Source organism: Ambystoma mexicanum, chromosome 5p, assembly GCF_040938575.1.
Source record: "Ambystoma mexicanum isolate Mex_15411 chromosome 5p, UKY_AmexF1_1, whole genome shotgun sequence".
Classification (NCBI taxonomy): domain Eukaryota; kingdom Metazoa; phylum Chordata; class Amphibia; order Caudata; family Ambystomatidae; genus Ambystoma; species Ambystoma mexicanum.
The window spans coordinates 1247586357-1247613964 of NC_090930.1; positions in this window are offsets into that span (position 1 = coordinate 1247586357).

Genomic DNA, 27608 nt, shown 5'->3' on the forward strand with positions numbered 1-27608 from the left:
TATGTTTCTTCAACAACCCATGCAAAACTAGCACTTTAAGCAGTACAAATACATCCAAATTGTTCAGTTATCTTTTAATTTAAACAGAAAATGTCTCTATCAATAAATTGTATTACATTTTTAAAAAAAATAAAATAAATAAATAAATGATGGCCTTCGGCCATGCACACTTTGTATTATACAACACTAACGGGCCACTAGCTATGGCATTCGGCCGTGCCCACTGCATATTACCTAAACTAACCACCCATTTGCCATGGTCTTCAACACCACACTAGCCAGCGTCCACGGCCTTTGGCTGTGCCGACTGCATATTCTAACATATTAATGGAAACTAGCTATGGCCTTTAGCCATGGCCTCTGACAACAGTAATGGGCTACTAGGCATGGCTTTTAACCATGCACATTGGTATTTTTGATCGCTAACCGATCACTAGCTATGGGATTTGGTGCTGGCCAGTGACCCCAGCCGTTGTCATGGTCAAGTCCACAGCCGAAATTGTTATTAAGGTAATCAAAGTTTTCATGAGCTAACTTATAAATGATGTTATGTCTAATTCCATTATTGATGTAATCAATTATATACAATGTAATTAGTGTTGTCAGGTGTGATGGCATCAGTAATGTGATTTCCAATGCCATCAGTGTTCGCATACAACATGTAATTAGTGATGTTATCAGTCAAGTGATCTGTGATGTCATCATTGTGGTCATAGCTGTGCAACAGGGGTGCGAAGTTAAGGTGGCTTTAGCTGAATTTCAGGGGTTTTGTTGCATTAAGTTCTCAGATTAATGTCCCTGCAACTAAGGTTTTTTTGCTTTTATTTTAAGGGTTTTGTTATTCCATAGATACTTAACATTAATAATACAGACAATTGGGCTAATGAAAATTATGTATCATGTGTACAAAGTAAAATATAAAGCAATTGTGCACACATATTCCCCCAAGTAACCCTATTCTTAAACATTTGTATTTACATATTAATTTAACATTTAAAAGTATTTGCAATTATATGTACTGTTCATGAATAGAAACATATTAATGTGTAACAGTAACTGTGTAAAAAGAATACACACAATATATCTTAAACCACATTTTACAACACAACTGCCCATACACATATGTACATATGTTTTTTTAAAAAATAGGTTTACAGCCGTGTCTACAGAAGTGTTTTATCTGTGAAATGGCCACAGCCGCCTCAAGGCCCAACGTTCCGTTGATGTGGCTATTTCTTTCTACTGCCCAATCACATTTCGAGCTCCTATGAGGCATAGTTGCGTCAACATATGAGCCAATGGCACATCGAGATGCATTGACATGCCTACGCCCATGTCATCCTGCAAATCCGCGTGTGCAAAATATGTTATGTACTTGCGTTAACAAACAAGCCAATAGCACACTGAAATGTATTGACAAAATGTACTCCCACGCCGTCACCAGACATCCGCATGTGCAATATCAACCAATAGCATGTCAAATTACATTTCTTTCTACTTTTTCATTTTTAGACGCATTGGGCCTCATTACAAGTTTGGCGGTAGGCTTGCCCGTAAAACCGGCAGGCAGCGGCCATACTTGCAATTTTTTCTGGCACCTGCAAATTGGCAATTACTGGGTCATTACGGCGCTGCCAGACCCGGAAATTGCCCATTTGTGATCACCGGAAAAAAGATGTGCCCCATTCCCATTCGGCCAGATAGGGCTAAATGGGAATGGGGAGGTTGGATGCACCGGCACCGTTTATAATGGTGCTGGTGCATCCGACATGCTGTGCTCGCGGGTGCCTTTCTTCCCGGCAGGTCTGACCTGGCGGGCAGAAAGGCAGCCACGAGCACAATTCATAGTTTGCCATTCCTGGAACTATGGTACCGGCATGCTTACCGGTACCGTAGTTCCCAGACCGGCAAACTTATAACGAGGCCCATTGTCTTTTTTGTGTCATAATTTTTATCATTTTACATATTTCTCCACGGTTGAACATTTCAACATGTCTAACTACAAGAGTAGCTGCAGTAATGATGACATTATCATTTGGATTCCGAATCTATCGCCACAGAGGAAAAAGGCAACTGGAATGAAAACCACTACAGACAGTTGGTGCTTCTTTCCAGTCAAAAACACTGTTCATCTAGTGTGAGCTGGGATGATATTGATGATGAGTATTGAAAAGCACACAAACATCATAAAAGAAAAATGCAAGGGTCCCATTCCTTGCGTCGACAGACATCAGCACCAGCCACCACCTGCAGCTTCTTCATCCACCAGTGCAACAACATACCAACTGAAAATGAAGCCTCAACTTCAACAGTGGTGTCAATTGCACAGACTCTTGTTTTACCGACTACCGATCGTTCCATGACACACGTCATATGTGAAACATGCTTCAAATTGGTAGTCAAGGGAGATGCCACAATTGAGCAATGGCAGAAGATAATCGCTGAACATCACATTACCTGCCATGCTGAGTGATCTATGTTTTAAGCTGCAATTATTTTTCCACTTTTTTCTAAATGTAATTTTTTAAAACTAAAATACAAATATATTTATTTTAATTCCCTTCTTTATATCTTTCATCCTTATGCGTTTTCCTCCTCTATTCCACCCCTCATCCCCTTACGTCCCCGAAAAGGGCCCTTTTAAGGGCACAATTTCAGTCATAAATATAGATAAAATTGAACACAAAATGCAAAGCTATATTACAATATCTATTGTAATTTATTTTATGCAGTTGTAATAATCAAAATCCTCCAATTGTTTAATTGTAGCAACAGTTACACTGCTAACCAGTGAAGCAGTTTATCCGCGAATAAAAACATCCTAGTCGTTACTGGCTTTAGCCGTGTAAGCAAAATCCTGCAATTCATTAGCTGATTCTATAGCCATGGTTACAAAAAATAATATAAATAAATACAACTCTGTGTCTGTACATATCTCATTATAGCTGTATATATCATATTAATGAAATAACTTGGCAAATACCTTTATTCATGTTCTGTTCTTTCTTCCATATTAGTAATTCTAAAACAAAATGAAATGTAGTTTATAACACAATAAAAACAAAATGATTTATGTTTATTTTCATAATGGTACCAAGTGAAAACTGATTGTATTCCCAGTGCACAACCATTACCAGGTTGTATGCATTAATCATAATGTAGAGGAAAAAAACTTGTTTGAGAGAAAAATAAAACCTCTTTTCAGCTCATTTAACTATTTAACAATAATTATACATACGTATGCAGATTATACAATATCTCACTTTCTACAAGTATATGTGTTGCATCGTGCTTGGTGTGAATGCAGGTACTTGGGAATGCATAAGAGAATGTTGGTGTGCCTGAGAGAATGTTTAGCTGTGAGTCAGGAATGCCTGTAGTGAAGGTTCCACTGTCTGTGAGTTGGAAAGCCCCAGCCTGGGTGATTGGACCCAGTGGTTCATGCTTGACATCTTAAAGGAACCTTGTGTAACATGGAACCTGTGGAACCTGACAGATATCTCCAAGGAAATAACTTTTCTACACTAGCGATGAGCTGGTCATCTTTAAGGCAAGAAATGGACCTGCGTGGTATAAGAGTGAAGATTAAGGTGACCAGTCTGCTGCAGGGGGTGCAGAGAAGAAGGAAAGGAACCACTGCCCCCAAACAAGTAAGTCCCATCACCCAGGGCAAATAAAAGGGGGTGCTGCAGCCTCGATACCCCGGAAATTGGAAAGAGGGAACTCTGCAGTACATTCTGGCAAGTGCTGAGCAAGGAATAGTGTGAGCTGCGCCCAACAGGAGAGCCAGGTAAGGGAGTCACAGCCGATCTGATACCCTAGGGCTAAGAAAAAGGAATGGTGAGAAGTCCCAGGGGTAAAAGAGCACTATTCCCCAGCCCAAGAACCCAAGTCCGGAAGGATAGCCAAGGCAAAGTATAAAGGCAGTCAGAAGAAAGAGAAACAAGGGAAACTCCTGCTCCACAAAATAACTATGGGCCTCATTCTGAGTTGGTCAGTAAGGGTTTACCGGCACCTGTAAGGATACGCTGCCGGTAAATCCTTACCATCCTATTCTGAGGTCCCTTAGCATGACCCGCAAAGGACGTGTGGTCTGACCACACGTCCCTTGCGGGTCCCGCTGAGGGGCCAGGGCGCTAATAACGGGCCCGTAATTAGCGCCTTCCCCATTCCCATTGAACCCTATGCGGGCTCAAATAGGAATGGGGAATAGTTTACTGGATGGGTCCTCCAAGGTCGGAATGACCCAGTAAGTCCCCATTCAGCCAGACTGGACCCGTGTTTGGAGGCAGCCATGGTGCTAACAGCACCATGGCTACCTCCAAACTTGGAATGAGGCCCTAAGTATTGAAAAGAAGGGGTGGAGGTGTGGCCTTTTTACAGGCTCCCAAGAAGAGAGGGAGCTGCAGGAGGACCTAATATGGGCAAAATACAATTGCCCAGAGCATGATGTTGGCTTATGCAGTGGTGCCTTCCAGGGTTGCCTGACTTAGGTGGCCGAACTGTGCAGCACCCCTGCTAGATAAGTGTTATCAGAGGGACAGGGGGGAAACCACTTACCTATCGGAGTATGTCCAGTAGTGGGTGGGTGACCGATAGCAACAGGCTCCGCCGTGATTCGTGGTTGCAGTTGCCTTCCCATTCCCCCTGAAGCCTTCTCTTGTGCACCCTCTTCTCAAGAAAACCTCAGCTGACCCCTGCTGCGGCTAATTATCGCCCATCTCCATCACTCCTTTCCTGGGCAAACACCTGGAAAAGCTGGCCATCTCCTAGCTTAATCTTCACATTGTTGGTTGTCTCCATGACCATCAGTCTGGCTTCAGAGCAGCCAGAAGCACGGAAACTGTTCTCCTGAACATCCGTGAAGACCTGCTCTCTAACTTTGTTTCTAATCTCCCCTCTATCCTCATCTGACTCAATCTCTCTTCTGCCTTTGACATGATCAATCAGGGCATCCTGCTCAATCATCTCCTTGATAACCTGGGTATCACTGATCAGGCCATGGCCTGGCTGACTTCGTTCCTCTCTAATCGACCTTCCCAGGTCCAACTCAGGTCCTTCCTTTCCTCTATCTCACTCTCTACCTGTGGTTTTCCCCAGGGGTCTAACCTCTCCCCTTGGATGTTCAACCAATACGTGGCATCTCTCACTCACCACATTGCTGCTCTCTACTCCAACATTCAGTGCTGTGTGGATGACACTCAGCTCATTTTCAAGCACCCTCTTCTCCTTCTCTCATCAATGACTGTCTTTCCGCTATCCAGGAGTGGTGTGCCACCAACAATATTTGCCTTAATGCCATTAAGACTGAGATTCTCTTCATCACCACACCTGCATCCTCCTTTCATGTTACTCTCTGGGTGGCCTCTCTTGGCCCTATTCCTGCTCCCACGTGTGAGGCTAAGAACCTTGGGGTGATCTTTGACTCCACACTCTCCTTTTCTCCTCACATCTCTGACATCTGTAAGAAATGCACCAACTTCACCTCCTCAGAGGTATTCTTCCTTTCCTCTCCATCCACAAGAACCTCACTGTCTCTAGAGCTCTGGTTCTCTCTAGGCTGGACTACTGCAATAGCCTCTTTCTAAATCAGCCTGCTTCTCTCTGCCCTCTGCAACTCATCCAGAAAAAGACTGCCAGACTTGTCCTTGGTCTCAAGCCCAGGGATCGTATCTCTCCAGTACTGAAATCTCTGCATTGGCTCCCAGTCGCTTTAAGGACTAAGTTCAAGATCCTCTGCATTGTCCAAAATGACTTCTGGGGCATGGGTCCTCAATACCTCAACTCTCGCTTCATAAATGCCTTCCTACTCAAGCTCTTCACTCCTGCACCTCCAACTCCCTCAGGTTCAGTCGCTTCTCCAAGCAACAAGTTGGTGGTAGATCTATTTCTTTGGCTGGGGCCACCCTCTGGTGCTTGGGAATGCATGAGAGAATGTCGGTGTGCCTGAGAGAATGTTCAGCTTTGAGTGTAGGAATGCCTGTAATGAAGGTTCCACTGTATGTCAGTTGGAGAGCCCCAGCCTGGGTGATGGGACATAGTGGTTCGTAATGGATCATAACCTGACTGGAATAAATCTAATTTATAGAACCTGACAGATGTGTCTGATTAACTTACGTTTCTACAATATGTATATATTAACATGTAAGATAAAAAAAGTAAACAGTTTTATAAAATAAACATTGATACAAAACAACACTCTTTAGAAAATAACACTTCCAAAAACTAAGAGCTCCTACAGTGCACTATAGGAATAAAAATGCAGCATTATCACTTCAACTATACACTTTATACACCAATAAAGCCATTTTGCTACAATGAAGATATGTTAATATAGTGTACAAACATTCATTATTATTAAATGATGACACATTCACAGATTAATGTATGTAACCTTAACAAGGAAACCAAGACATACAACCCAACTATGTGTTCAGTTTTACAAATAAATAAAGATATGCCAACAGTGAAACATTAGTTTGAGTAGTAATCTTTTAAAAGTGTAGTCATACCTTTTTTTCACATAAAAGGTAGATAATAGACACATGTGTCTATGAACATATTAACACTTAGCAAAATCTACACTAACACCCTAATAAATGTAATTTCCATACTTCTTATCAAATCGGTGTGCGTCCTTTGTTTGGCCACCTACATACATGAGATAATGATATTTTAAAATGTACATATCATATTTAAAATTCTTAAAAACGAAGCCCCTGATTCAAAGAATTATTTGTGCGTAAAACACAGATTTGCACGCCATTCTCACCGAAGATTTTTGGGTAGAATGGTGTGCAAATCTGCGTTTTACGCACAGATAATTCCATGAATCAAGCTGTAAGAATTGTTATTTAGCCTTCTATTGGCACTGATAGTTGTATGCAGTGTCAAATACTTTTTTTAAGCATATGAATATCCACTCAAATTATAAAAGAAATGATACATTGCCATTTGATAACTTCTTTCATAATTTGGTGTGTGTCCCTTTTAGGGCACTTGCACACCTAACAAGAAGAAATATACTTTATTTTGATGTTCACCATTAACAGGCAAATAGAATAAAACACATTTGAAAAATATTAAAAACAGTCATATGAAAAACTACAGAATGAAAAGGCCTAACATTTTCTTGCCATATGTTTAAAAGCTGCAGCAATAAACTCACATAGATCATTAGTAAAACGCAGCTGCATTGACTTGCCAGCCAGATGCTGAAAATATGATGGAATCCTTGGCATCCAAAAGTTCCGCCTGGATATGGGGTCTGTTGAACCAGGCTCATGGTTCCTCGCAGCTGATATCCCAAATAAATGCTGTCCCCGAAGAAGTGTAGGCCAGATTCTATAAGACATTATACGCCCCCACCTCGATAACAAACAATCATATTGATCACTCTGGCACTTGGAATTGTCAGTTACATTTTGATATCAAAAATATAATGCATCATATCTCCAAACGGAGCAACTCAAGGGCCCCGGGCCCAGATGGCTTGTCCAATCAAATGCTGAGACAACATCCAATAGCATGGGCCTGAATTCTTATGGCGATTTTTAAACAGACCATTAGTTCTCATCAAGTACCATCTTCATGGAAAAGGTCCATTGTGATATCTAATTACAAGAAGGGCGACAACACTAACCTGGAAATTATAGGCCAATTACTTTATTGAATGTTCCGGGCAAACTTTTTGCAAAATTAATCCTGAGAGAATTTAATCAGTGGCTTGATACCCCCGATTTACAAGACCCTAATCAGACAGGATTCATTCTCGGCTTGGGGAAGGCGATTAATCTTCACACTTTACAGGCAATAATTTTACAAGAGCATCAACAGAATCATCCATTCCATGTGGCATTCACTGATTTTCAGGCAATGTTTGATTCAGTCTGTAGAGAACTTCTCATGATAAAATTAGTCAAAGGGGTCTGCTCAGATGATTTAATATTTTGGATTAACCACCTGCATTCTCAGAACCTATTAAAACCTTTAGAGACCTTAAGCAGGGATGCCTCCTAGCATCCATCATGCATTTCAATTTTTTCATAGCGGATATCTGCCACGATTTTGCTAACGTTAGTTACGACTCTCCTAAATTAGCGGGTCAAGTGGTCCGCTGGTTGTTCTATGCCGACAACCTTGCTTTGTTGGCTAAGACAACCAGGGGATTGCGTGCCCTCCTATCTAAATTGAGCACATATGTGACATCCAATTTACTCATGATTAATCAGGCCAATTGCAAAATCATGATCATGGGAATGAGCAGAAGGAGAAATGTAAATCCCTTTCCATGGTTATTGCAGGATGCACATTTGGAGGTGGTTCAAGAATTTAAGTACTTGGGCCTTCTCATTAGCAACCAATTGTCTGATAAACCTTACCATCGTGACCTGCATCAGAAATTGAAGACCGCCACTTCTCAATCTAATATTATTCATGGGAGATATGGCACATTTTCAATTTCCCGTGCTATAACCTTCTTTAAACAGAAAGTGCCTATCCTCACGTATGGGGCTGAGATCAGAAGTTGGCAGACTGAGATATATTGGCAAATAATTGAGGGATCTTTCTGGAGATCAATCTTAGCACTACCGCAGTGAACATCAATGTGCATTATATGGCACAAACTGGGAATTGACTCCCTCTATGCCATTTATCTATGGAAAATTCTCTCACAATATAGAACGTATTTAATGTTGGTTAGACCCTATGGCATTTTGAATACTCTGTCAAAATATGTCTTATCGACTAAACATAAAAGGATGCAATGTTGGAGAACCAAAATCCAGGAAACCCTGAAAACCGAGCAGATCTCAACAAGCTCAATTATCACTGACCCAAACAGGGTCAAGAAAAAACTCTGGTTGAGAGATTGGATAAGATCAAGAGATAAATGCTCCAAACTGCACCTATCTGTATAGCAAGCGTTTATGACAAAAAAGCTACAAACTGCAGAGTCTTATGTGAAAAGATTTTTGGACCCCAAACTGAGGAACTTGTATATGAGACTAAGAATGAATCTCTGGTATACCAATGATGTTTTGAATATCCGTAGAATTAATCAAAATAAGGGATGTAGATTTTGTCTCCACACCTCTCAGCCTGAGGCTATAAAGCATTTAATTGTTGAATGCCCTCTGCTAATTACTTTAAGAATTAAATACGTCAACCATTTCCTTCAAGAATATCGTCTGATAAACCATAATATGTTGTGGTGTATTCTCTTTGATTGTCTGAGATCTGTGGTGAATATAGCCATGGTGAAATGTATGCAATCCTTAAATTTGACTGAGGAGAATCTTAACTCAAAGTCCAAATGAACAACCATTTAATGTAAGTTTTTGGAGGTTAAGGAACCAGGATAGAAACATTGTTTGCATTTGGTTGTTATTCAAGAATTTAGAATTCTTTTCACTTTTTATATGATTTTAGGAATTGTGTAATATCTAAAAATAGTGTTTTGCTTCAATAATTGATTTTGATTGTATGTATAGCTTGATGAACAAAATGTAGATAATTTATGTCTTTGTAAATTGGAGAAAAAAAAGGAAATGTTTTAATATTTGAAATGCTGATTTACCACAGCTGTATCAAATAAAAATAAAAAATAAAAATAAAAAATAATACAACCCGGCTCCACACATGACATAGTAAAATTTGTAGCATCAGAGAGATGCCTGATGTGATTGGCAATAAAATGGCTATTCAGCCAAAGACGTCGCAAATCCAATAACTTTTGGCAAATAAATAAAACCTGATTTAAGTCCTCCTCAGTTCCACAGCCACCTATACAGAGCTTGTTGTTATACAACCACATCATATTTGCCCTCAGAGGCAAAACGCTCAATTGCACCATTGCAATGATGCGCCTATGCACTGGTGAGCGAATAACGCTCAACGAGAAATTCTCATCATAGGTGCGACATGCCTTCCTCAGGTACCACAACGTTCGTATGTTTTCCATAGTATTAATAGCAAATTCAAAATGTCTCCTTTTACCTTTCGTACGAAGTTGATGCTTTGTCATCAAGCTATCTCTCAGTTCATCAAAGGCAATTCCCCATTTTTTACACATACTGGAGTGGTTATCATACCAAGTGTAAGTGGCATACGGCTCTGCCTTTGCTATTTCCTCCCTCACATCCACAATGTTGGGGTTTGTTGAAGGGATGGAATGCAGCTTGTGGAAAAATTCGAAAAACCTAAATTCGGCCCGTACACCAATATTGAAGATACCAGTCTCCAGAACAAGGGAAGCCCCTGGGTTGCTGGGCATCAGACCTAACAGCTTTCTCAGACAGATGCATAAAATACGATCGAAAGTGGAACAACTCTTATTTACCCACGGCTCACTGCTATACAAAATGGCACAATAGATCTTAGCCTCAACGACTTGAATACACATATCAAAGCGAAAACCACCAAATTCATGATAAAATGTCCTGAGCCCACCAAAACCAGTGCTTAAGCGGTTCTCTACCATTTGCAAACCACTGACAATTGCTTGCAAACATAACACCCAAACTGCAGTATGAATCATCCATGCTTAGATTCACATTATCTATGAAGCAATTATAATTTTTGTTTTTTGGAAATAAAAACAACTATCTTGCTTTTCTTTAGGTTTAACTTTAAACCATTGATTTTAAAATAATTTTATACACAGTTAAGTCTACTAGCAAGCCCTTTGGGGGTCAGATCTAATAGTACTGTATCATCTGCATAAAGTAGAGTGGGGTACATCACCCCATTCAGAGATGGAGGAAATGAACCTGGCAGATGTAAAATAGGCATAAAATCCGATACAAAATTAATAACCAAAAGCGGAGCCAGGGGAAAGCCCTGTCGGACTACTTTATTTGTAAAAAACTCAGTTGAAGGGCCTGCTCTAGAATGTCCTCCTACAAAGGCCATGGTGTTCCAATATAGGCATACAATCAGGTACAGCAGAGTACCTGGAACACCCAGTTTCTGATGTTTGACACACAGAAGAGCACACTTAATAGAATCAAAGGCCTTTGCTAAGTCCACGAAGGTTGTATTGACTACTCCCCTTCTTAACCTCACATATTTATCCAAAACAGTTGAAAGAATAAAAACATATCTTCCTCTGCCCATGTCTCCAGCCTGCCAATGAAGTAATTATCAAACATGTTTGAAATGCTGTCTAGTAATGAAATGGGGCGATGACAATCAGTGTCCATCCTAGAGCCTTTTTAAAAAATTGGTTGGATTTTGCTCAGAGACCAAGAATGTCGGATGTTCCCTAAGGCAGCAATTCTATTCAAACATTTTAGAAGAACTGGTATCCACCATTCGGGGAACCCCCAAGAAATTTCTGGTCTGATGCCATCAGGGCCCGGTGCCTTTCCTGGTTTAGTACCTAAGGTAGCTATTTCCATCTCAACAAGTGAGAAAGCAATGCCTAAATCAGCCTAAGATCGAAACAGAGGAATTACAGCCTTTTCAAACATGATAGCCCTAAAGTGTTGGACCCACTCATGGTCCAATATCGGACAAACCCAAAAAAAGGTTCTGAGCCTATAGATGTGGGTGCCATTTTCTATCTAATAATTAATTAGCGGATCGGGAACACTTCTCTTGGCGCGGACTAACCTCAAAGCTCTTCCCCCTGAAAAATGAAAAACTGTCCACCAGGCAGTAGTCAATTAAATAATAACTGCCCGTTCGTCCATAAGCATTTTTCTGGAGTACTTTGTCATTCGCCCTCCCATTTAATTCAACCAGGTCATTGGCATTTTAAAAATAAGAGTCTAATGGAGCAACACATGGGTCTCCTGCCGTCAAGTTATTATTATGCTTGGGAATCCCCCAGGCGGCTTCTAAGAGGAGGTACCCCATGTCTGAAAGTTTGGCATTAAAATCAACCATAATGACTATATCAGAACCACTTTCAAACATTAAAAATGCCAGCCATACATTTGGAGATAAGACGCTAAAGACAATTTTCTTAAACCATGAAGTGTGACTATAGAGTCATTACAAACAAGACAATCTACTTCTGTATGGACTCATGTCGTGAAATGTCCACATTCAATGGATGTACTTTCATGAAAATTAATTGCACACGTTTCAAAAGTTTTCTTACTAATAGAAATTTAACCGCATTTAAAATTCATTATTGACCGGTTAATATTTCTACAATCTACATAATCAATACATATTTATTAAAAACAACATTTTTCAGTTTGATTGTAAATTACAGCCACAGTCACTGCATTGCATGTTATGGAATGGAATGATTTAGTTACACGATCAGAAAAACGTACACTTTTCTGATCAGGGATATGCACATACACAAATCTTCCATAAAGCTCTGGAGTAAAATATCCTTTCTTACATTTTGAACACATAGGATTCCCCTCGTAACTAATTCATGTATAGCTATCTACCCTAACAGTTTCCTTCACTAATAAATCAAAGACATTAATTACACATTCTTGACTATCTTCCTCTGTATTTTGAGAACACGGTTTCCACTTGCAACAGCTAATTGGATTGACATTGCCAAATGTAAACTGTGTGGTTTTTCATCTAGAGAAATTTTTAGAAATGTAAGTTCCATAAATAGTTGCTTCTCTGCTGTGGAAGCTATTACTTGCATCAATGGAGTCTTTTGAAAAAACATACACAAAGCTGCATTACAATAGCTTTCAACTCCTGTTTATGTATTAAATCTGTAGTGAGAGTATGCCATAGTTGAACAACCCCCCAACTCTGTTAAATTCTGTTGTTTTCTAGTGTTACAAGGACTGATGTCATTTGAATGTGCTTTCACTGACTCCTTGGGCCTCATTACACGGATGGCGGAGAATCATGGCGCTATTAGCGCCATGGTTCATGCCGGTAAAATACCAGCACCGCCTTGGCGGAAAGGGGAATTACCGCCCCATTCCAAGGTTGGCGGGGCGGTAATTCCCCCTTCCACCATTGCCCTTCCCCATTCCCATTTTTGGCCCATAGGGCTCAATGGGAATGGGGAAGGTGCTAATTACGGTACCGCAAATTGCGGTACTGTAATTAGCTCCCTGGGTCCCTTTGCGGGTTGGTTTTTAACGCCTGCAAAAAGCAGGCGTTAAATCCCCCAACCCGCAAAGGAACCTCGTAGTAAGGCGATAAGGATTTACCGGTACCGATATTTTACCGGTACTGGTAAATCCTTACCGCCATCCGTGTAATGAGGCCCCTTATGTTTCCTGGATGAGAGTTTTGCAGGTATGGTGATATGGTTCAGGTGAGGAGCATATGGTAGCCACAACCTATTATATTCTTCAATGCAAGGCATGTCAGCTGTCACTTTTCTTTCATTAAAGTTTATTAAATATGTGACAAAACTGCATAAGACATTTTGTCTTTAAACACTGTATGACCAATGTGAATAAGTTCTGCTTCCACTGTCAACCCTTGTGATTTATGAAAAGTTATTGCATAAAATGAGCACAATGGAAACTGCTCTTTTCACAAAGGTATCCTTAAAAAGCATGCAACGTGCAAAGGTCAAAGAAATCAAATGAGTTCCTTCTACATGATCAAACTTAACTTCAACATGTTAAATATTTGTACTGTAAGGAAAAGTGTGAAATGCAATCACTCTTACCATGGCTTCATTGACTACACCAATTCCTACATTCACGTTACTCTTCAACATTACTTGAGCATTGATGCATAGTTTTACAACTCCTTGCAGACCTGCTGTTTTAGACATTGAATTCTCTAGTTGACCTAATTGAGTGTTTGCTCTCTTATCCAACTCTAAAGCATAAAATGACTTTCTCAAATATCACAAGATTTTATCTCCAGCATATTTTGATTCTCTGACATTGTAGAGTTAAACTTGTTACACCCTGCAAGTGTGCACATCAAAGCAACACAAGAAATATGTATTTCCTTAAGAGTCAGCATGAGACCAGGCAGACTGCAATCTGCATGAAACACATTAGAAATCAGTCTTCCCTTTAAGACTGCTTTCACATTGTTTGCAAGAACACCTATGCAAATCTTATTAAGCATTTCCGCATTCTCCAAGTCTGCAGATTGCCTCATATTAATCGTAGGTTCTTGGAATTCAAAACAATTCCAAAGGTTAAAATGACCAATAGTTCCTATACTTATTTGAGTATCTTAGATTGCAGCATTCTGAAAACTGGTTCACCTTTCACAGGAGTTCATTGTAACAAGTTTCCAAAAACAAGTACATGTTTACCTCCAAAGAAAATGCTGTAGTCAATCTTCAAAACCTCTTGCATTTGCAAGTGAATGAAATCTAGCATCAATTTAGACAGCATTCTTACTTCATCTATAATCAATGTATTTAATTTTCTAAAAACGCTTCCTACTTCATGTAAAGTAACACCTCTTACATTAAATGCTGCTAAACCTTTTGGAGCAGTTACAATGTATGACAAAGAGGAATCTGTTTCATTTTGGATCATAGCTCTTATTGCATGAATTAAAAAAGATTGACCTATCCCTGCTTCTCCACTAACATACAACAATAAAGGTTTGTATTGCACACAAGAACATTCACTCTTTTCATGCAGTAAACCATGTAAGTACCTATCTTTAATTTTACAATAAACTTCTTTTTGCTCTACATTAAGTTTACTATCAATTTCATCACAATTTGTATCTGCAGCTTTACTTTATTGCATTGCATGTTCTACTTTCTCCATGGCAAGCTCAACATCAGTTTGAATATTTGGCTCACCAAGCACATTTTGACTTCCTACTGCAGAATCTTGACTTCCCTTAAGAGTCTCGTTTGCCAATTCAGCTGCCAAATGTTCTGCTTGATATTGTTCTTTCTACAGTAACTGCAAGTAATGCTCACATTTTGGATATTTAATTAAGTTATATTTTAGGAAAAAAAAAGATTTTTCAAAAGTTTCAACATTTCCAATCAAATCATTCTCTGCACACCACGTGAAGAACAACTGGAAAAGACAAAAATAGAGAGTTTCATGTGGTTAACAAGACTTTTCTTCTCATGTCTCACTAGAGAACCACAACATCCATTTACTTTAAACCGTCCTCTGTCACTATTTGCTTCAACATTTTGATATGAGTAGTGTTCTGTTATTTCATATAAACAAAGATCCTACAACATTTCAGATCATTTGGGATAATATGTACCAATCAAGTTGGTTTTCAGAATTTCTGAACTGTATGATACTTCAGCTAACTTCTCAATTTCACTCAAAGGCTTCAATAACCGTTTTCTAGTACTTGCTGGTCCAAGACTTAACCAAACAACATTATTGCTATGCCGATACAGAGGCAAACTGGTTAGCAAGTCTGCAGCTCCGTAGCTACCACACTCTCTATGTGAAAGCATTTACAAACCAAAGCTTGAACTGTCTGACTTAGGGCCTCATTCCGAGATTGGAGGTAGCCATGGCGCTATTTGCGCCATGGCTGCCTCCAATACCGGGACCGGCACCGGTCTTGTTCAATGGGGATTTAACGGTGCAGTCCGACACTGGCGGGACCGGTAAGTCCCCATTGAACAAACCATTCCCCATTCCCTTTTGATCCCCCATAGGGCTCAATGGGAATGGGGAGGGTGCTAATAACGGGCTCACGACTTGCAAGCCCGTTATTAGCACCCTGGTCCCTTAGCGGGACCCATAAGGGACGTGTGGTCAGACCACACATTCCTTACGGTCCCCGCCAAGGGACCTTGGAATAGGGTGGTAAGGGATTACCGGCACCGGTATCCTTACTGGTGCCCGGGATCCCTTACCGCCCAAGTCGTAATGACCCCCTTAGATTTTTATCTGCTGATAAATCTGCCCATACTTCAGCTGCATTGCTCTTTTCAGCTTTTGTCATGCATGCTGTAACATAATGAGCAACAGCTGTTGAATCATCAGCAACAAACTGTAAATCAGTATCTGCATTCCATAGCTGAGCAATTACAGTATTGTAAACATTAATGAATTGGCATTCCTTACTTCTTTTTAAATAATATGTATTTCTTTGTGACTAACCCGTAACATGGTGTCGAACAGATGGCTTTAAACTATTCACTTGACCGACTGGTGTCACAAGCCTTGGAAAACCACATTTCCACTCAGTGTAGTAGTTGTCTTTACTTTTGTATTTTCTCTGACAGTGCTTTCCACATGAGTGCCTTTGAAATCTTTCCACCTTGTTCCATAGATCAGCATTCACATGCTGAGCTGGAATGGATCAAGAAACATATTTTTCAATGAACTCCATCACACAGGCATCACTCTCCTTACCAAACTGAGGATCATCTTTAATCTACGACAGCATATGTATATGTGGAGCCCCACTTGCCTGGTACTCTTTCCTCCAAAAGAAAAGTTCCACAGTACCTAATGGACCATTTTCTTTATTACATATAAAATGTAATATAGCTAAAACTGTATGTTGAAAAAAAACTTGATACACTCACAGGATCCATAGATAAAGAACACAATTCTGCAGGTATCAGGTGTTCTATATTTTCTTTCTGTGGATTATTTTCACAAATCCACTCTGTAAGATCATCCCAACCATACTCAGTCCAACGCAAAGTCAAGATGGAGATCACAAGATTCTGATCATGCATCTAACCTCAGAGTGTCTCATATAGCTATATTCTCTAGTTCCTCTCTTTGTAGCAAGCATATTCATAGGTCTACCCTCTAAAACGTAATTTTTTCTTTCACCTGTTGCAGCATCAAACATGCAGAAAGATTTTGAAATCTAGTTCCAGTGTGAAGTGTATGAGCAACAGCATAACATAATGTTGAAAATTCACTTTCATACAATAAGTGAAAATAAGTGAAAAATATATTCAACATAGGTGCAGAATCATACATTTTCAGAATAAATTCTTGCACAATGATATGCCGAAGCAGAGATTTGCACCTTCTGATCACCCAATCTCCCTCTTGTACCAATTGGAAAAACTTTGGGGAAACAACTGGCTTCTATTGTCTTTTCCCAGATACTGATTGGTCCACCTTTTGTTGCTTTCATTTTATACAATTGTAAGCTGACGTCCATTACTTCACGTGAGTGTAGAGGATGAATAGTGTAATGCTCAAACAAACTACTCCCTTCTGTAGATAGATGCTGAAACTGACCTTCACTGCTTTTGTTTGTTGACTCAACATCAAGCATAGAGAAGTCTGGTACCGTCAGACTGCCTTTTTATAAATCATTGTGCTCTAATAGAAATGCCAATGCATGTTTTCACTTTTCCAATATCTATAAGCTGCTGCCAAATGCTCTTATCTTTAGTGGCAACACCAGTTACTAAAACAAACAAAGAATCTGCAATGTCACGTTGCACTCCTAGAGTGTTCACATTTTCTTCCAAATTGAGAGGTAAATACACAACTTCTCACTTCTTGCACTAATAATTTATTAGGCAAATTGTATATCGTTGTTTGCAATCTAATACTAACTTGGACAGGATGAACAGTTTGCAATGCAATCACTACAAACATTTTCAATTTTGAAGCACAGAAGAGATACTAGGCACTACCATTCAAAACACTTCTTGGAGGATTAATTATTTGATTATAAAACCTAACAGTGGGCCTCATTAAACGGAAGGCGGTAAGGGTTAACGGTCACCGGTAATGGTACCGGTGACCGTTAACACTTACCGCCTTACTACGTGGTCCCTTTGAGGGTAGGTACTTTAACGCCTGCTGTTTAGCAGGCGTTAAAAACCAACCCACAAAGGGACCAGGGTGCTAATTACGGTACTGCAATTTGCGGCACCGTAAATAGCGCCTTCCCCATTCCCATAGAGCCCTATGGGGCAAAAATGGGAATGGGGAAGGGCAATGGGGGGAAGGGGGAATTACCGCCATGTCAACCTTGGAATAGGGCGGTAATTCCCCTTTCCACCAAGGCAGTGCCGGTATTTTACCGGCATGGACCAAGGTGCTAGTAGCAGACCTCTTTTTGGGTGGCTTATAGCTTCGCTCCCCCTGGACGAATGCTCACCAAAAAAAAAGTATATGGCCCGCTCTGAATTTACTTGCAAAGTTTGGTGAGGTTTCGTCAAGGGCGAGCAAAGTTATAGGGGGGGTACCAATTTTTTTTTTCCATAGACTGAATGGAAAAACACTTTGTTTACGCCTACAGCCCAAACAGCTGAGCGGATTTTCACCAAATTTGTGGCGGGAGAGGCGGCTTGGTCCCGAAAGCATGTTTTTGCAAATTTGGAGGAAATCCATCCAGTTATTTTTTTTAAAGCTACCAAAAAGTAGGTCCAAAAAAATGTGTGATATCTGGGTTCGGTCCGCTGACCCATTTCCCTCTTCGGTCTGTGGACAGGGCTCTGATTGGGTTAGAAGGCAATGTGGTGTCCGCGGACATCGGACACACCCACTGATTGAATGGTGAAAAGCGTGAAGTGCATCAGATTTTTGGAAACACCCGCCATCTTGGATACACGGACAGTAGGCTGTGACATTGCAGTAAAAACATATAAAAAAAAAACACAACATTGCACTTGTCAAACTTATCAAATAATCTCTGTAGGAGTGACGGGTGATGAGGATGGGTTATGGCTGCAAGAAGCAAAAAAAGGGGTCCTTTTGCTGTAAGGTCCGCAAAAAGTCCAGATGTTTGCGACCAGTCCTGTGAAGTTTGCAAACACCTCTGCTTTACAGGGATTGGTGAAATGCAGTTCTTGGATGGCTTATAACTTTGGCGCCACTTAATGAAACTGCATGTAATCTTGCAATTATACTTTTGATCTGATTCTAAATAAGTTTGCAAAGTTTGGTGGGATTCTGTCAAGAGGGGGCACAATTAGAGGGGGGGTCCCAAAATAATGTAAAGACTTGTACATGAGGTGACATTTGACGAATCTACTATGACATTGGCAAACTGATAATAGATCTATATATACATTTTTTGTGAAGTTTGGTGGGATTTTGTCAAGAGGGGGCAAAATTCGAGGGGGGTCCCAAAACATTGTAAAGGCTTATAAATGTGGTGCCATTTGATGAATCTACACAAAGATTTTCAAAAAGATTATAGATCTAGATATAAATGTTTTTGCAAAGTCTGGTGGGATTCTGTCAAGAGGGGACAAAATTAGAGGGGGGATCTGAAAATATTGTAAAGGCTTATAAATGTGGTGCAATTTGACGAATCTACACAAAAGTTTGTCAAAAGATTGTAGAAACTTGTGTAAGGAGCATTGGCAAGGACGTTAAAGCACGGTTTTGCAAGTGTGCCTGTGTTTAATTTTTTGACAAGTGTCATAATGTAGGTACAAAAAGTGATATACCTTTGGTGACTGAGGTGTAGCCTGTGGCCATGGGCAGTGGCCACATTGTCTGGGTCATGGAATAAGGTCATGATCCTGACAATCTGGCTACTGGCCATGACCACGCAGGACAACACATGGGGTTAAAGTGGCCATGTCCACCTGGGACCGGCTTTGTGGTAAAGTTATTCGAAGTGGGATAGCTTTGAAAGGGAAGAAAAATGTGCTTGTGGTAATATGGCCATAGGGTTCTATCTGTGCCTTCTGCAGGCTGCCATGGAAAGGGAAGAGGTGCCCTGTATGGAACCCTACCTTCCCTATCCATGGTGGCCATCTTGGAAAAGGATTTTTCTTCCTACACCGATGTAGGAAGAAAAATCAATTGCTTTTAGCACCCCGGTTTCCTGCTTTGGGAACCTGGGGTGCTAATGGCCTTCATCCCTCATTGCAGGGGATGGAATGGAGAATGGGGGGATAATGGTCATGAGAACTCATTATCCACCCTCGCTTCACTTGGGCTGATAACTTGGGCTGCCGGGCTAGTATCCACTGTTACAGTCCCTGGAAAAGGGGATGAACGCCACAATATTCCATTAGCATAACACAACATGCTAATGGAAATGTTGGAAAATCTTATTGAATCTATGTACTTTACTGAGAAATGTAAAGTAGATGGAGTCTACATTTTTCTTTAGTTCAATTTTTTAACTGTGAAAGGTGGTTCCTAAAGGAACATTTCTTTTGTTGTTTTTTGATGTATTTATTTTTTTGGCAGGAGAGCTTAGAACGAAAGGTGTGAAGGGAAAAGAGGGAAGTGGCATCAAGCACTGATATGGAGGGGCAGATGGACAGGGGAAGATGTTGCAGATGTGTTACTTCTAAGGTAGGGAGCAGTGTTTCTCATGCTCCCTGATTATGCTTCAAAAACACTTTGAAATTGCTTCCCTCTGCAGAATGATGTGTTGTAGTATATACAGAGGACTGTAGACTTAAAAAAATATGGATCAGCAGCATTTTTTATTGCTTGGAAGGTAGCTGGTGGGATTTTGTGTCCCACAGACGTAGGCTATGTGGTTACGGTATTGGATGAGGAAGATGAGGTGGAGGAAGATAGCCTCCTACTTGCTAAGAAAGGAACAACCTTTCTGAGAGCATTGTGATAATTGGATTTGGCGTGGCAGCACATGGAGGTGGGCACGTGGGAGTACTGTCCGGGGAGTCTGCAACTGAGTACAAAGTTGCACTCAGTGCATTTCACTTTGGCAGCTTTAGCCTTTGGTACATTCCCAACAGTGGTAAAGAACTGCCATACCAATGATTCTCTCTGGGTGCTAGAAGTAGGCACTTCCTCTTCGTCATCTTCTTGGTCCTCTTCATTGTCTTTGGAAGTACTTCACTTTTTATGCTGTTTAGGTCCTCCAGCTGGTGGTTGTGGTGGCTTTTGGGGAGGAGGGATGGCAATACTTGATGCAATTTTTAAGATACATTCAAATTGGTTGTAAATCGCAGCAGACATATACGTTATAATGTACTGGCATGAATTTACTATGTGGTAGTTACAACCCCTTTTGTTTCATAACACTCACTAGCCCTTAATCCTTCCACATAAAGGGCCATCCCACTCGTTGCTGGTTATTTTTAAGATAAATAGCAGTTTTGTGAAAATTCTTCCAAGTATGTACTGTGTACTAGATTGTTAATGGCTAATGAGTACGAATAGGTGTAGGAGCTGTGCAAGGAAAATTTTGATTTTGAAAGTTCCTAGATGAGTAGAAAATGCAGTTCCAAACTGTTTGCTAAGCACAGATTTGATCGTGAAGTGCAGACGCGTTCTCAGACATGTCATCATGCCGCGCGCCAGCGTATGGTCATGTGGCACTGTCTGGAATGTACACGATGAAGTCAGATGTTTGTTGACGTCTAAGGACGCAAAATCAGTTGAAAAAGTTGCAAAAAGTGCATAGAAGTGTTAGAAATTATGCTATAAGGTGGGAAATGGCTACGTTTTAAGGTGACACTTTGTAAATTTCACACAAATGTTGCTATAGTGAGTATGGTTGCTATTAGTAAGTTGTAGAAAATAGCATGGACTGGTAAAAACCCATGAAATTCACTGAAAACACTTTGTTAAAGGGACGTTATGGTTAAGTTGCACTAATGAAAACCTTTGAAATTCATTGAGAAACCTTTGTTAAAGGGACGTTATGGTTACAAGTAAAACTGAAAAACCTCAGAAATTCACCAGTTATGGTAAGCTAAGCAACCATAACTCGCGCCACCACCGTGCACTGCTAAGACTAACACCCAGGACTGTCCTGGTGAATTTCTGAGGTTTTTTGATTTTACTTGTAACCATAACGCCACTTTAGCAACATTTTTTCAATTAATTTAATTGGTTTTTATTAGTGCAACTTAACCATAACATCCCTTTAACAAAGTGTTTTCATTGATAGATATATATATATATATATATATATCTGTATTCCTCTGTTTCAAATTGATAGAACATTGGCTACCTTTTCTTCTAAAACATGTTTTTATTTTACTAGCTACTGTCACACTTCGTAGTTTTTCTCTTTTTCTTACTTTCAAGAAAAACATTTTCGGTTCCATGACTTTTTTCAGTTGGCATATCTCCTATTTGAAATTCCACATTTTAAAAAGTATTATCCGTAACAGGTATTATTGTATTATCTACAGGATTTATATGTACATATTCATCAACACTATTTTTTAAATTCAAACACTCTAGAAATGTACTTTCCTGCATATGACCCTTTCTTATGGCTCGTAGTTTTTTTTTTTTTTTTATGGCATCTTACCAAAAAGCTGTAATTTGAATAGTGAAGGTCATGCATTGTGTTTCTTTATATTTTTTATATGAAATATAATTTAAATGCCCAAGCTTATGAGCGGAGACAGAGTTTAACGGCCCGTCAGCCTGGGCTTTGTACGGCCAGGCAAAACAAGGGACTCAGTCACCCGTCAGCCACCCGCCAGCCCAAGCATAATAGATATTTGCAACTCAGACTTTACGTGAGATGCAAATAATGTTCTTTTTTGTAATTCCTGACAGGAGAAATCAAGTGAAAGCTCAAGTGAAGCACATCTCTTATCAGAAAAAAAAGAAATTGCCACTGCCATTTAAATCAAAGAGAGACTAGGGGCCTCATTACATGGAAGGCGGTAAACCATGGTGCTATTAGCACTATGGTTGCCGCCGGTACCATACCGGCACCACCATGGAGGAAAGGGGAATTACCACCCCATTCCAAGGTTGGCGGGGCAGTAATTCCCCCTTCCTCCATGGCTCTTCCCCATTCCCATTTTTGCCCCATAGGGCATAATGGGAATGAGGAAGGAGCTAATTACGGTACCGCAACTTGCGGTACCGTAATTAGCACCAAGGTCCTGTCGAGGGGAAATTCTGCCGGGGTCAGCCGGGCCGTCCGTAGACCTCCGGGCAGGGAGGCCCCAACTCCTCCCGTATATCCCAAAAGAGATAGAGTATGAGACACACGCAAGAAGCAAGGTGACTCTGCTGTTTATTAGACAAACGGCAGGGATGGGTCAAGGATCGTACGCGTCCTTCCTGACACACACACAATCATGGGGCTCGCAGGCCCTTTTTACCTTAGTATGACGCGCTACTTGCGTCACCTTAGAAAGTTTAGCAAAAAACCTATTTCCACTCTGGATTGGTTACTCAAGTGGTAGGGTTAGTATAGCATACATATAGAGAACGGTGTTAGTGTTTGAGGGTTAGTCAGGTGATATACTTGGGCTGTCCCTTCAATTTGATACATAAAAATTGTTACATGAAGACCTCTGAGGATTGGTCAATGTTAATGGCGTCAGTGATAAGAGCTCCATGTTCTGATTGGTCCGCTCGCGAGCCTCCCAGTCTGGGACTATCGCTGTTCCCAGCTCGCGGTGCACCTGTCATTTGCAACAATGTTTTACTATGGGTAGGTGTAAACAATGTGAGGATTTATTCATATGTTGGGAGGTTGACTACTCCCACTGCTGCAGATGTCCAATGAGTCTTTTAATTGTATCTGCCTGTGTCTTGAAACGTGGGATTCAGGCGTCTCCTTCCTCCTGGGCTTGGCATCCTGTCAGGTTTGGCTTTGTCACGTGAGGTGGGACCGTGTTTGAGGCAGAATTCAGCACAATTAATATAGTTTTTCCCACTGTGTGCCTGGTTTATCTTGCAGGTGCGACCTTGGCGTTAGCTTGTGGCATGCGAGATTGCAACCTCGTGCCCTTGGCTGTGTGCTTTCGCCGGGCTCATTCTGCAGGGTCAGCAACCGAGCTCTTGCTCATTCAATGTTCATGGAAGCTTTTGCTTGCGGCCTACTTGGGCCTGGTGCATAGGTGGAACCGTTTGATGCAGAGCGCTTTAGGTTACGGTATCGTATTGCTCTATCCTCAGTATCGTGTATATTCTTCATTATGGTACATGGTTCTTAGAAGAAGCGTGAGCAAGCCTTTTTAGATAAGTTCATTATGCGTCTTGCGTTTCTGCATTTTGAGAGCCTATGTGGAAAATAATAAAGATGCACGTCCGTGGGTATGTCTGTCGCCTACGTCATAGCACTGAGTATGTTCTTCGTGTGGATTGGTGTGGGAGTGTCCGGTGTGCATGTTTGCACAGTTGTGCTGACCGTTGGCTAGGTCGTCATGGCATCTCTAACGACGTGTAGGTTTAGTCGAGTTGATCCATGCTGCAGGTGTCGGCATGGGCAGGGCGGGCTGCTGGGCAGGTAGGTGGGCACATCCGTATGTTCCTGTACCAGGGTATTTGGTCGTCTGGTAGATAGGCAAACTCCTCTCGTGGCGGGTGTCTAGGTCGTGATCCTCTAGGCCAAGCGCGAGAGGGGAAGGGCGGCAGCCTGTTCTTCCATTCTCTCACTTCAGTCCCCCCCCTCTGGTTGACTTGTGGACCACAAACATATCCTTTTCTTTATCTCCTCTTACTCTCCATATTTTAGTTATTCCTCCCAAATGTCCATAGTGGTTAACATGGTCTTCAAATGACCAATACATATATGCACAGGTTCCTCCAGGAGTGCAGTATACCCATTTCCCTATGTAGCTCCTTGGGTTTCTTGGGTTTTCGAGCTTCACAGATGGTGGGTCCAGGTGGTTGGTGATGATCTGGTTGCGCAACTTCTCTCTCTCTTTTATGATTGTGCCTGTGTGTTGGCCGTCCTCTGTTGGCATCAAGAGGTGCATGCCAACCATTTCGATCATCTCGTCTGTGGTGCGTGCCTTCCGGGCCTTCCAAAATCTTATTATGATCAGTGTAGCTCCAGCCAAAATAGTACATCCAACTATAATCTTCAGTCCGTCTGACAGCCAAGATGGCATCCATGACCATAATATTGAAAACCAGCTCTCATCCTTTTTCACACCTTTACTTTCATCCATCATTTTTGAGTGCATCTGGGCCAATTGTAAAACTGCTTCTGTCAGTGTACCATTGTCAGCATCGTTGGCAGGGGTGAATGTGCAGCATGATTGTCCTATCTTAGCGCAAACTCCTCCTTCCATTGCTGTGAGGAGGTCCAGTACATATCTGTTCTGAAGTGCTACCATCCTCACAGCTCGCAGTTCCTCTTTTATTGCGTTGAATCCATTTACCGTAGAATGAATAGTCATCATTAGTTCCCATCGAGTTATCTGGAGCCATTTTGCGTTTGCGTAAGCCTGTAGTCCTGGATGTATTATTGAGGAGAAGAACATTGCTGCTCTGCTGAATAGTCTGTGTTCTGGTGGGATTGAAGTGAGTGCTGTTTCCGACCTTCCCCATAGGTAATTTCCTGTCAGCGGTTCTCCTTGTCTTTTCTTTCTATTGAGGACAGTATTATTGCCGTCGGTTTTGCTCTCTGGCCCCTTCTGAGGTTGTACAGATCTCTTCTTCCTCTTGTTCCCTTCATCCATTTTGGGGAAGTTCGCCATCTTGACATGTTTCTGGGGTACCACTAGTGATGGTACATTAACGTGCACCATTGTGCATATACCATTCCACAGAGGGGGCAGTGTGTGGTATGCTTTTTCTGCACAGGCCCAGTAATGGTCCATTACTACTGCTGTTCCTGCTCCCCCCTCAGGTAACTCCATCACGCTTTCACAGTTAGTGTTGTATCCTACGTCCACCTCCCCTTTATGTTGGTAGCATACCTTAGGCGCAGTTAGCGGCAGTATTGTTATTGGGTCTTCATCCTTCTCCATCCACGTGAGCATGGGTACGTACTTGACCCAAGTCGTCCAACATCTATGGTTGTGTCCATCAATAGTTGAAATATTTTCTCTTGTTACCATGTTGCTGCCAACCACTCCTATGTCCCATTTGTTGTTCATGTACACCTTCCCTGTTATTATCACCAGTGGTCTTTCCCAACATCCGTTTTTACCAGGGACTTCAGTGGCGTACCAATCACATGGTAGGTACTGTAGTGTTACTTTCTTTGTTTCTCCTTTTTCAGGACCACTTGTTATGTATCTGAATCCTTCAGCATGTAAACTGCTCTTGTGGTAACTCAAATAAGTCTTGAGGAAGTTGTTTTCATATGGATATGTATCTCATGTCTTCCACACCAGTTGCACCATTGTCCCTTGAAATCTTCCTTTCGTCTGGAACAGTGCCAGGTATATTATACATCGTGCTATTTTTTCATCTATCTCCGTGGCAACAAATGTTCGAGAAGCGCTCCTGGCGTATGGGATTAATGAGCAAACGTAGCAGCTGTCTTCTGTTGTCTGCTTACCTATGAGGGTCATGTGTTGGTACCATATGTTGTTTGAGATGTGTGCTGAATCTTGTATGTAGCTGTCAATACCTTTATTATCGGAGTATGTGCTGCGTTTAACTCTATTTTCCTTGTGTGGAATTGTACTAGTACCACCTGACGTAACACCTGTTGCAGCTGGGGGTGGGGGTGTATTAGGTTTGGGAACAGCAATAATATTGATAGCATAGCTGTACTGCCATACAGAGGCAGCCAAGAATCCGGTGATCATTAAAATCCCTATCAATTTTATTACAGATGCTAATTTCACCGGCATTTTGCTCTTACCTTGCTGCAGTCCGGCAGCTTATTCTTGCGACGTTACAGTTGCCCGCCTGAAAATTCTTAATATGCTTGTTATTAGTGTTAGTTGTCGTTTTTAAGCTCTCCCTATCAAGTAGTCATTCAGTGCCCAGGCGAAGAGCTGTTCCCACGCCAATCTAAGCGATCTATCTCTTAGGGCAGGCAAGTATGGTTGGAGGTGGGGCATTGAATGGTCTATGGCCAAGAGGAATGCTATGTAGTAGACACGTACCCTCCTTCTTTTCAGGTACGTTGGCCTTTTTATTTCATATACAAATTGGTGTGACAATTCTTCCGGGTAATTATCGTCTGAGGGTACCATCTACTCCTGGGCAGTGAATTTGTTAGTTATCTACTTTCTTAGTAGTACAATAATACGCTGCACCTGCATGTGCGAGACAAAAGAAAGAGAACATTCAGGTGTTTGCATGTGTATATGTGCAAGACAATGTCCTTCAGTTCAGTTATTACTGCAGTGGGTAGGGGGTCAATGGGCAGAGGGTTTGGGTCTCAACTGGCGGGAGTCTCTTTACTCTTTAATCGTGTAACCATGGGGTGGGCGGTATGGGGATCACCCCTTTCTTTTCTAGTATTTGTCTCTGGGGAATCTGAGGAGTGGCAGGGTATGGGGACACTTAGGCCGTTAGTTGTGGTAGAAGTCTCTTCCTCCGTTGGTGACGCTGTTGTTGTTTTTCCAGTGGCCCTGTCGTTGGCGCTGGGGCGGGTCTGGAGTTTGTAGATCTTTACGTCATGTAGGTGGTTCCAGGCACGTTTGTCTTGTAGCTTTACTGCTCTCGTTGATACCTCCTCTACCAGATGGGGGCCAGTGAAGCGTGGGCTGTTCCACTTTCTGTTGAAATTGCGAAGTAGTACGTGGTCACCTTTAGCAACTTTGCACAGTCTTTCCTTTTCCAATTCTTTATCCGCCTCTTCTTGTTGATCGCTGTTAGACCCGCCCCGTGTGCGCTCGAGCTGTTGAGACACAAACACTACACTAGTAATCAAAGAAGACACATATTGGTAAATTTCATCACCAAGGACATTTGCAGTACTCTCGTGGTCGGTGAATGCTCTTGATGTTGGCGTTAGGGGAAGGCGCATTTGACGTCCGGTAACCACCTCGTGAGGGGTGAGGTGGTGGTCGGAACCTGGTCTATTCCTTAGCTCAAATAGGGCTAGTCGAAGGCAATACAACCAACTTTTCTTTGTTGTTTGCTGTATTTTTGCAATTGCCTCCTTTAATA